Source organism: Tasmannia lanceolata, unplaced genomic scaffold (assembly GCF_043159265.1).
Source record: "Tasmannia lanceolata isolate RefF3 unplaced genomic scaffold, GAP_Taslan_0.1 ptg000037l, whole genome shotgun sequence".
Lineage (NCBI taxonomy): Eukaryota > Viridiplantae > Streptophyta > Magnoliopsida > Canellales > Winteraceae > Tasmannia > Tasmannia lanceolata.
The window spans coordinates 13,943,155-13,953,619 of NW_027518714.1; the positions used below are offsets into that span (position 1 = coordinate 13,943,155).

The 10,465-nt window shown below is 36.4% G+C and overlaps 1 long non-coding RNA gene across 1 annotated transcript; it reads left to right on the top strand.

The window, feature by feature from the left end:
* Positions 1 to 5,793: 5,793 nt before the first annotated feature.
* LOC143861695 (uncharacterized) lies at positions 5,794 to 6,998 on the top strand. Its single transcript, XR_013239985.1, has 2 exons — positions 5,794 to 6,277; positions 6,606 to 6,998. It is a non-coding gene; the product is annotated as an uncharacterized LOC143861695 (long non-coding RNA).
* The last annotated feature ends 3,467 nt before the right edge of the window (positions 6,999 to 10,465 follow it).

Sequence of the window (10,465 nt, forward strand, 5' to 3'; positions counted from 1 at the left end):
CTTTAGATCCACTTCTTCTTTGGCTATGACTTTTCTAACGAAATGATGACGAATCTCAATGTGCTTCGTCATTCCTTGATGAATTGGATTCTTTGTTTAGGCAATTGTGGACTTGTTGTCACAAAACATTCACACATGTCTGTTTTGTTTCTCCTTCAAATCTTGCAAAATCCCTCGTAGCCAAATTGCTTGAAAAGCTTCAGTTGTAGCGGTAATATATTCAGCTTCTGTAGTTGCAAAATCCACTCGTTCAAAACCTTCTACAAGAGGATAAACGATAAGGCCAACTTAGGTGGGCCCATTAGCTAGTTTTAATTATATTTCCAACATGCCCCCTTAATTCAAACTATGGGGAGTATTTGTACTTTCATCATATGACGAAATTTTTTGAACTTCTCTTCTGGCAATGCTTTGGTAAAAATATCCGCCACTTGATCTTCAGTGTTGCAATGCTTTAGATTCACTTTTTCTTTGGCCGTGACTTCTCTAATGAAATGAAGACGAATTTTAATGTGCTTCGTCCTTCCTTGATGAATTGAATTCTTTGTTAAGGCAATTGTGAACTTGTTGTCACAAAACATCCACGCAGGTCCGTTTTGTTTCTCCTTCAAATCTTGCAAAATCCTTCGTAGCCAAATTGCTTGACAAACTGTAGTTGTAGTGGCAATATTTTCAGCTTCTGTAGTTGAGAGTGCTGTAGTGAGTTGCTTCTTGGACGCCCAAGCTATGACACCCGATCCAAGGCTAAAACAATAGCCCGTTGTGCTTTTCCGATCATCAATAAAACATGTCCAATCACTATCAGAAAAATAAATCAATTTGTAGTTAGTAGCTTGAGTACACAATACCAAAATTGATTGTGCCTTGGATGTATCTCATAATTCTCTTTGCTGCTCCAAAATGATACTTCTTGGACTATGCATAAACCTAGAAATAATGCTAACTGCAAACATAATATTTGTCCTTGTATGAGTAAGATAAATCAAACCACCAACAATGCTTCTAATATTCTTCTCATCTGCTTTTTCAACTCCATCTTGTAAAGTAAGTTTTTCATTAGTATTCATAGGTGCTTTTGCAGGTGCACAATTTACCATTCCTAATTTTTTTAATAAATCAAAAGTATACTTTTTCTGACATATGAAAATCTCATTGGATCCATTCGACTTCAATTCCAAGAAAATAATGCAATAGACCCAAATCTGACATTTTAAATTTTTTCAACATGCTCTCTTTAAATTCCTTGATCATATGAAGAGAACTCCCAGCATATATCATGTCATCAACATATAAACAAACAACTAGGATATCATCACCATGCATTTAACATAAAGAGTTGGTTCACTTGCACTCTTTTGAAATGATTTTTCAAGGAAATACCTGTCAATTTTACTATACCATGCTTATAACGCTTGTTTAAGCCCATAGAGTGCCTTCTTCAATTTGTACACTTTATGCTCCATGCCTTTGATTTGAGCTTGATCCACATGCACTTCTTCCTCAAGTTCTAGCTTTTGGGCATAACCATTTGTAACTAGCCAAGCTTTGTGTCTTTGGAGAGAATCCACTTAAGTCTAATTGCTTCTTTGTTTGGATGCAAATCCACGAATGTCCAAGTGTTATTTTTTTGTAATTGCATCAATCTCTTCCTTCATTGCATCACACCATTCTTTCTTTTTCACTTCATCAACAAAACTAGAAGGCTCCATTGCAAAACAGGCAAATTCACATGAATCATACATATCAACAAGACTTCTCATTCTCATGGGAGTGGAATCACCAGATGAACTTGGTGACTCATTAGGATTTGGTAAACAAATCTCAAGAGAAGATGTCTCACATGAATTGTTTTCATTTAAAACACATAAGGGGGCTTCCACATCATTTTTTCAATTCCAAGCATCTTTTTCATTAAAAATAACATCACGACTTATGATCAATTTTTTTGGAAATAGGATCATAAAGTCGGTACCTTTTTGTCTCCACACTATAGCAAATAAAAATACACCTTCTACTTTTATCATCTAACTTTTGTCTTTTTTCAGATGGAACAAAAGTATAGGCAATAGAATCAAAAATCTTAAAATGACTCACATTTGGTTTTTTTCTACTCCAAGCCTCATATGGAGTTTTTCCTTGAACTGCTTTTGTAGGAGCGCGATTGCATATGTATACCGTTGTGACTATTGCTTCAGCCCAGTAATTATTAAGCAACCCTTTGTCTTTTAGCAAACTCCTTGCCGCCTCAATAAATGTTATATTTTTCGCTCTGCGACTCTATTCTGTTGTAGGGTATAACTCGATGTCAACTGTCTTTTGATTCCACATTCACTGCAGGAATCCTAAAATTCTTTGGAAATAAATTCACTACCACGGTCAGTACAAAGAGTAATAATAGAATAACCATTTTGGTTTTCAACAAGTGCCTTGAACTGTTTGAAGATAGAGAAAGCCTCATATTTTTATTTCAGAAAATAAACCCGTGTCATCCTTGTGTAATCATCAACAAATAGAATAAAATATTTATTTCCGCTCAAGAATAAAGTTTGCATAGGGCCACAAATATCGGCATGTACAAGCATCAAAGGCTTATATGCCCTCTAAGACTTACAACTTGGAAATTACTCAAGGTGGTGTTTTTCCAAAATGCAAGCTTCACACACTTTTCCATCATATTTCAAAGAAGGAAAATCAACAGTCATATTCAATTTTTGAAAATAAAGATAATCGACCAAAATTCAAATGTCCATATCTTCTATGCCATAACATAGAGTCATCATCACATGCACTGAAAGCATTGAATACTGGTTTTGAAAATACTAGTGGAAACATCTTATTTTCTGTCATCTTAATAGAAAACACTAGTTTCATACTTTTCTTCTCATAGAGTTTACATTCTCCTTCATCAAAGATAGCACGGTACCCCCTTTTTATCAATTGACCCAAACTTAGCAAATTTTGAGCCAACCTAGGAATATACATAACATCTTAAATTTTTTTCTTGCCAACCAGTGTAGAAACCATGATGGAACAAATTCCATGGGCATTAACATGATTGTTATCACCCATACTCACTCGTGGTTTAACAGTTTCATCTATTTATAGAAAATATTTTTTGTTCTCAGTCATGTGGTTACTACAACCACTATCAAGATACCATATTTCATCATTCAATTCAATATTGGCTGTAAGACATGATAAAAATACGTTATCTTCTTTTTCAACATTTTCATTACTTTTCTCTTCATGATAGTTTGCTTGCACCCTAGCCTTTTGATGACAATTTTTTTCAATATGACCATACTTTTTGCAATAAAAATATTGTGGTAAATTTCTATTTTGATTTCCACTATCCTTATACCAGCAGTCCTTCTTAGTATGATTTGATCTTTTACAAAATAAACAAAATAGTGAAGTAGATTCATGGTTACCTTCACTTTGATTTCTTTGATAACTACTGAATTGGCATCTACCTCTTCCTCTGCAGCGGAATCCACCACGTCCACGGCCTCTTCCTCCTCGAAAACCTTTATTTGAATCCTCTGATCTTTTCTTCAAATCCACTTTTGATTGAAACGCTTGCTCTAGTTGATTTTCTGCAGTCCTATTCAATCTCTGCTCATGTGCTTGCAAAGAACCAATTAATTCATTCGTATAATATTTAGATAAATCCTTAGACTCTTCTATGGCAACAACTACACGATCAAATTTATTTGGAAGATTCCTTAATACTTTTTCAGCAATTTTTTTATCATCTAATTTTCCCCCATAAGTTCTTATTTGATTTATAATATAACTAACTCTAGAGAAAAACACTTGAATTGATTCAGAATTTTTCATAATCAAATTCTCAAAATCATGACGAAGGGTTTGTAACTTAACAGAGATTACCTTTGTAGTACCTTGATATTCTTCTTGAAGCAAATCCCATGCTTTTTTTGACGTAGTTCCAGCCACGATCCTTGAAAATATTAGTTCGTCCATGGCTTGTTAGATGAGGAAAAGAGCCCTTGCATCTTTCTTTTTGCTCTCCTTCAATTCGTTCTTTTGTGCCGTGGTCAGTCTTTCCTGTTCTACAAAATTTTCATACCCATTCTCCACCAATTCCCATAATTTATAAGACATAAACAACGTCTTCATCTTAATAGACCAAAATTGAAAATTTTCACCTTTGAATAAATGAATACTTTGCTGAAAATTTGAATAATTGGTGTTACCTGCCATGTTGCGAACTTACCGAACCCTTGCCGGTGTTTTCGTAAATTCATCCATGGCTTTATGCTCTATGAAAATCCCAAGACCTTCCGCTCTGATACCACTTTGTTGAAACTATAGAGAAAAAGCGAGATAGAAGAAGAAGAGCAAGAACACACTCTTTTGAATTTTATTTCTCAAAATCATATAATATATATGTAAAATAGAATCCTGGATGACGTGGGTGAGCCACGTGTCACTCCTTCTATACCCGGTTTCCTTTTCTCATAGGATTCACGATTAGAAAAAAATAGAAAAGTAGCTGGTTTTTTTGCTCTCACTGTTTAAATTGAAAAAATTTCGGTTTCTCACTATTTTGCTCTCACCGTTTTTGCATCTATCTCCATCTCCATGCTATTTTTTAGGGTTCGATTTCTTAAAAGTTACCATTTTTGCATCTATCTCCATCTCCATGCTATTTTTTAGGGTTTGTTTTCTTAAAATTTTGATCTATAATCTCCTTATATTACGATATCTCCCTATTCAAACCATCTAAAATCTATCCCTTAACAAAATGTTTCCATATTTGACTCTTAATTCTTATTTATCAACCTTTCTAAATCCCTAAAAATCAGCACCTTTCTATAAGTCTCTCACTTAAAAAAAGATAGAAACTCCATGAGTGATTTTGGGACTTACAATTTTTCCCTTTTAGAGGTAGGCTTTTGAGAATCTCTTGATTTTTTTTATTTTGGTTTGTGTGAACGTCAATTTGTATTGACTCTTTATGGTTAAAATAGCCCAAATCTGCCTTCCGAATTTTCTTTCTTCCATAATTTTCTTCTCCTCAGAATTCATATTGCATGATACAAGGCCTTCTTCTTCAGGGATTTTAGTTCATTTTGGGTATGCGCTGTGACAATCTACAATGTTGGGTATCTTCCACTACTCTTTCAAATTTGCTATTTTCCTGCTGGGTTTCTTCTACTACTCTTTCAAATTTGCTATTTTCCTGCTTTTGTTTAACTGTTTCTGTTAAGAGTGTTTACGTATTTTTCCTTAGTCACTTGTTTTCGTTGTTTCAAGGGTTAGGGGTTTGAGGAGTGAATCAACCATTTGGTTTCTTGATTTTTAGGGCTTTGAAGACTGTTCTATATCAGAATGTACCTTGAGAGAACCCTTTTTTAATCACAATCCATGTATTGATTTTTTGTCTTTTTAAGGTTCATTTTATTGTTTTATCTGTAATTTTTTTATATTATTTTCCTTTTTCCTTTTTCCCAATCTGTAAAAAAATTATCATTAGGTTCATCATAATTGTGAAGTTCTTAAATTTTTTATTTTATTTTTATTTTTTTGTTACGGTTTCTCTTTGTATTGTGTTAATCGTTGTTTCTCCATGCCATTTTGATGGAAAGATTTTGTTTTGCAGAAATTTGGCACAAACATCGTGTTTAACTCAATGCAAGTATTTTTAAAGCATCTCGCAAGGGTTGTCCACACGGGTTGTCCACTAGTTATATCAAATAACCAAAACAAGCCTTTTTTTAAATAGACTTTCCCACGTCACAATATCTACTCAAAAGAAACATACATTTCCTACTTTCCCATCCGAACAACACAACTCAATGGTAAGTTCAATTTCCTATAAACTAGAAAAGCTATACTTCATCACCCTATAAAATAGCTTGTAGTTAATAAGCTATTCTATCTCAACTAAAAGAGGACAGCAACCTCACCTAAGGACTCCCACTCGTTCAAAACCTTCTACAAGAGGATAAAAGATAAGGCCAACTTAGGTGGGCCTACTAGCTAGTTTGAATTATATTTCCAACAGGTGGCATAGGTAGATTACATTGGATTAGGATAGTCTCCCTCATAGTTATGTAGAAAATTAATGACATCTAAAGGATTCAACACCATCCTCCACTATAAAATTGGCTCAATGCCAGCACTCTCTACACCCCCAATCAGTAAGTTATTTTCAAGAGCCAGTAAAGCTGAGAAATGGCTTGATACGATTCAATGAAGCGATTCTCTGTGGCCCTTATGCTCATACTTTTCATCACATCCTCCGTTTCAGGTAAACCTCTCTGAGACCCTTTTTGTTTTGGATTTGAGAACCAACTGTGAGCTGAAAACTGATTATTGGACTCAAAATTTAACATAAATTTTAGTCAAATAGTAAATTTGGAACTCAAATCAGTTCTCAAAATCCCCAAAACAAACACGGTTTTTTTTTTTTTTTTTTTTTTTTTTTTTTTATAAATTTATTTTTCAACAAATAAGGCTCTAGTATTAAAATAATAGTAATTACACATAAGAATTCATTTCGGTTGTTCCAAAGAAGACCAAAACTTTTCCTTCTCTATTATATCTAACGAGTCTAAGTTTCATCTTTCCCTATACAGTGCATGCTGCTGCAGATGAAAAAAATCCAGTGCCCACCCCCGAATTCTGCCTTAATGGTGTTTGCAAGACGGATTTTGCTTGCTCCAAGAGATGCAGTTCAGCTGGTGCCACAGCAGGATATTGCAGAAGAGTACCTAAGCAACCGAGCCGTTGTTGCTGTTTCTAACATGCCCAAAGCTCCTTGTCCATGTTACTGTTCCTATATTTTACTATAATAAATAAATAGAAGGTTCGGTGCTTGATATTCCTATGTTTTACTAAGTGCAGCCCGGCTCCCGCCATTGCAGGGTTTGGGGAGGGCTAGATGTACTTACGCCTGCACAATGGGTGCTTAATATTTCTATGTTTTCACCTTCTGTTGCAAAATAATGTGACTTGGACGTTACCTACAACATGTGCATAAGGTCATGAGATATGGATGGAGTGCAGATATGGATGCATCAAACTATTTGTAGATAGACTTCTATCTCAAGTTCAAGTGCTGATGATATCATTTCAGTTTTTCTTTCTCAACAAAAAAATCTATAAACTATAGGTTCGGCTGTGAATCATGTAATTCTATGAGAAAAGTGAAGAGCTTGTGGACGTAGATAGGGGTGTAAATGAGCTGAGCCGAGCTCGGCCCAGCTCGGCTCGTTAAGCTCGATACCTGGGCTCAGCCAGGCTTGAGAGTGGCTCGCGAGCCTTACCGAGCTCCACCGTCTGTTCTCTCTGTTTTTTAATTTTAACGAAAAATCAAGCCTCAAAAGCGCCTTGTACACGTCCCCAGGTAACTCCATATCTCGTACACTTACCAAACTTCAATTGAGGTGGCTCTGCGCCTTGTACAATCGCCAAATTCCATCCGAGCTGGCTTTGCGCATCCTACGCTCGCCAAATTCCAACCAAGCTGGCTCTGTGCAACGTTCGCTAGCTCACCAAAGGGACTTCTAGGCTCTCTCCAGGTGCCCTCTGCCATATACAATGATTAAGAATGAAAGCCTTCAACAAGGCAAATACAACAAATATAGCCCACAAGAATACAAGACGAAAGGTATACAAATTTGTAACCGATACAATCCCTCAAAAGTGATCCAAGGGTGGCATAACGGTGATTTTGCACTCAAACGATTTTCCAAATATGGTGTAGAGTATTAATTGCTTGTTCAAGGGTGTGGAACCCCTTTTATAGGCAAACAATGCCAAAACTAGCCGTTTGGTTCTTCTAACGTGTTGTTTTCAACTAGCCAATATGGCTTTTAAGAAACCGAAAAATTGGTTCACGGTCGATCAGTGCGCACTGATCGTTAGCTAGAGTCTGGATTTATTTTATTTTATGGCCGATTGGGCTTCAGTCGACCGGGCTATGTGCTTTCAACCGAGCTTCATTGAATTTTTGTTTTTTTGCCTATTTGCTCTTTCATTTGGTCGTTGGTCCACTTTATTTCCATGATATGTTTTAACTTATTTAGGGTCTTTTTATGTCCCTTGTGATGCCTCTAATAGAATCTAATTTAGGGATTGGATTGTACATTCTATTTCACAAAAGACTTGACTTCTTATAGATCTGGAATGAGCTTTCACTCTTCAAGTCTTCTTCTTATGGATCTTCATCACTTGGCTTTGGATCCATGATCTTCAAGCTTGCTCCATACCTTAGATCCATTTCCTTACTTTAATCCTTTAGAAAAATCTCCACTTAAAACACCAAAGGGGGAGAGAGGGGTCCATCCAATTTGACTCTGGTTCATTGATTGAACGCAGGTATGAGAAACAGAACACTCAGAACTCATAGAATTTTCTCTGTGTTTATCTCCATCTATTGTCTCTATTGGCTTGAGTGTCAAACGGTTTTGCCGGAGTTACTACTCCGGGCAGTCCTAACCCTCTTTTGCATGCAGATTATGGATGCACAAAAAACCGGCCAAACGGGGCCTTTCGGTTTGGTTTGGTTTGGTTTTTCTCAGCATTGTTTGGTCACGGTTTAGAGTTTTAGCGAACCGATCCCATTGGTTCGGTTCACAGTTTAGATTTTTAAACTGAAAATTAACCGAACGGAGAAATGGAGGAAAAGACTTACTGATTTTTTGTCATTATCAAATCTAAGGTGAGTTATTTCATTTGCAAAGAGAAGAGGGGTGATTTAAACAAGGGAGGTGTGTCTATATCAATTCTTTGTAATCAAAAGTAAAGAATACATTTACCCCTTTCCGTTAGACCACCCCTTAGATAGTCCTAAATACTTAGAGGGGCTGTCCAAAAGAAGAAAAGGGGGAGGGGGGATATATCATCCCCTTTATAAGGCCCTCGATTAGGGTTAGAGAAGGAGGGATCTCTTCATTTTTTGTTGAGAGAGAGAGAGAGAGAGAGTTACTCAGAGAGCTTGTTGGTAGATAAACCTTTTTTTTTTGGAAAGATAAATGTATTTAACTACTTGATTTGGATTTGTACTGGATAAACCATGAACCAAACCGAACCGAACCGGTCAAAATCGGTTTGGTTTGGTTCGGTTATACCCCTGATCGGTTTGGTTTTGGTTTGGATTTTCTCCAAACCGATCTGATTGGTTTGGTTAGAAAAAAACTCCCTAAACCGAACCGATCCGAACCGCGTGCAGCCCTAATGCAGATAGCCATGTTGAGAGTTGACCACTCTGCCCCAGCTAGACTCAAGGAGGACCCTTCAATCTACCTGAGATGGGTTTGAGCAGTAACAACGCCTAATTATGATTTTTCTTCATGGAAAAACAATTCTGATGTCTAATACAATTGCAATAATTCAAGAAGGCATGGGAAATTTTCCATTGAGAATAATTTCCTTGAAAAATGAGACAGCAAAGCATTGGAAAAGCCATTCCGTGGAAAAAGTTGTAGCCATCCAACAAACCCCAAATGGTCACATTAATTGTTATGATAGTGGGTCCCATTGTCTGTCCAATGTATTTGATTAGTTCAGTAGACAAAAACATCACAATCTCCAAAGGTGAGATCTCAAGCACTGTGGATTGGGTTGAGATCTCACTGTTGGATCATCTTGGTACTTTTTTGGTAGTTGAATAGGCAAGTTAGCTAGATGGGGAAACTAGATAGATTAGGCAACCAGGTTAGATTAGAATAGTCTCCGTCATAGTTATCTAGAAAATTAATGAGATGTAAAGGATTCAACTCCATCCACCACTACAAAAATGGCTCAATGGCAACACACTATTCACCCCCAATCATTAAGTTGTTTGCAAGAGCCGTTGTCGCTAGAAAATGGGTTCCTTCAATCTAATGAAGCGACTCTTTGTGGCCCTTGTACTCATACTTTTCATCACATCTTCACCCCCATCCCCCCACCCTCTCTCTCTCTCTCTCTCTCTCTCTCTCTCTCTCTCTCCAAACCCGGTTTGTTTCATACTTTGAGAACAGATTGTGAGATTTTGAGTCAAATAATCAGTTTTGGACTCAGCAATCAGTTCTCTTCGTATTAGAATAATCGTAATTAGAAGTAAGAATTAATATCGATGGCTCCAAAGAAGCCCAAAGCTTTTTCTTTCTCCTATGTTGCTCAAACAAACATGAAGGACAATCTCCAACAGCCCGAAACAAAGAATGATATCTAAAAAGTACAAGTTTCATTTTCTCTATGGTGTGGAAATTGCTTGCACTACGAAATGCAAGTCATTGGGTGCTGAAAATGGATATTACAAATATAATTATGTTAAACATATGCGCTTCTGTTGCTGCGAATGGCATGCCCAACCTGCCTGGCCTTGTTACTATTCCTATATTTTACTATAATAAATAAATAGAAGGTTGGATGTTTCTCACCTTCTCTACCCTATGCAAATCTTCTTGTTTTTATGCTATTTAGTGGCACTTGAAAGTCTTCCAAGTTG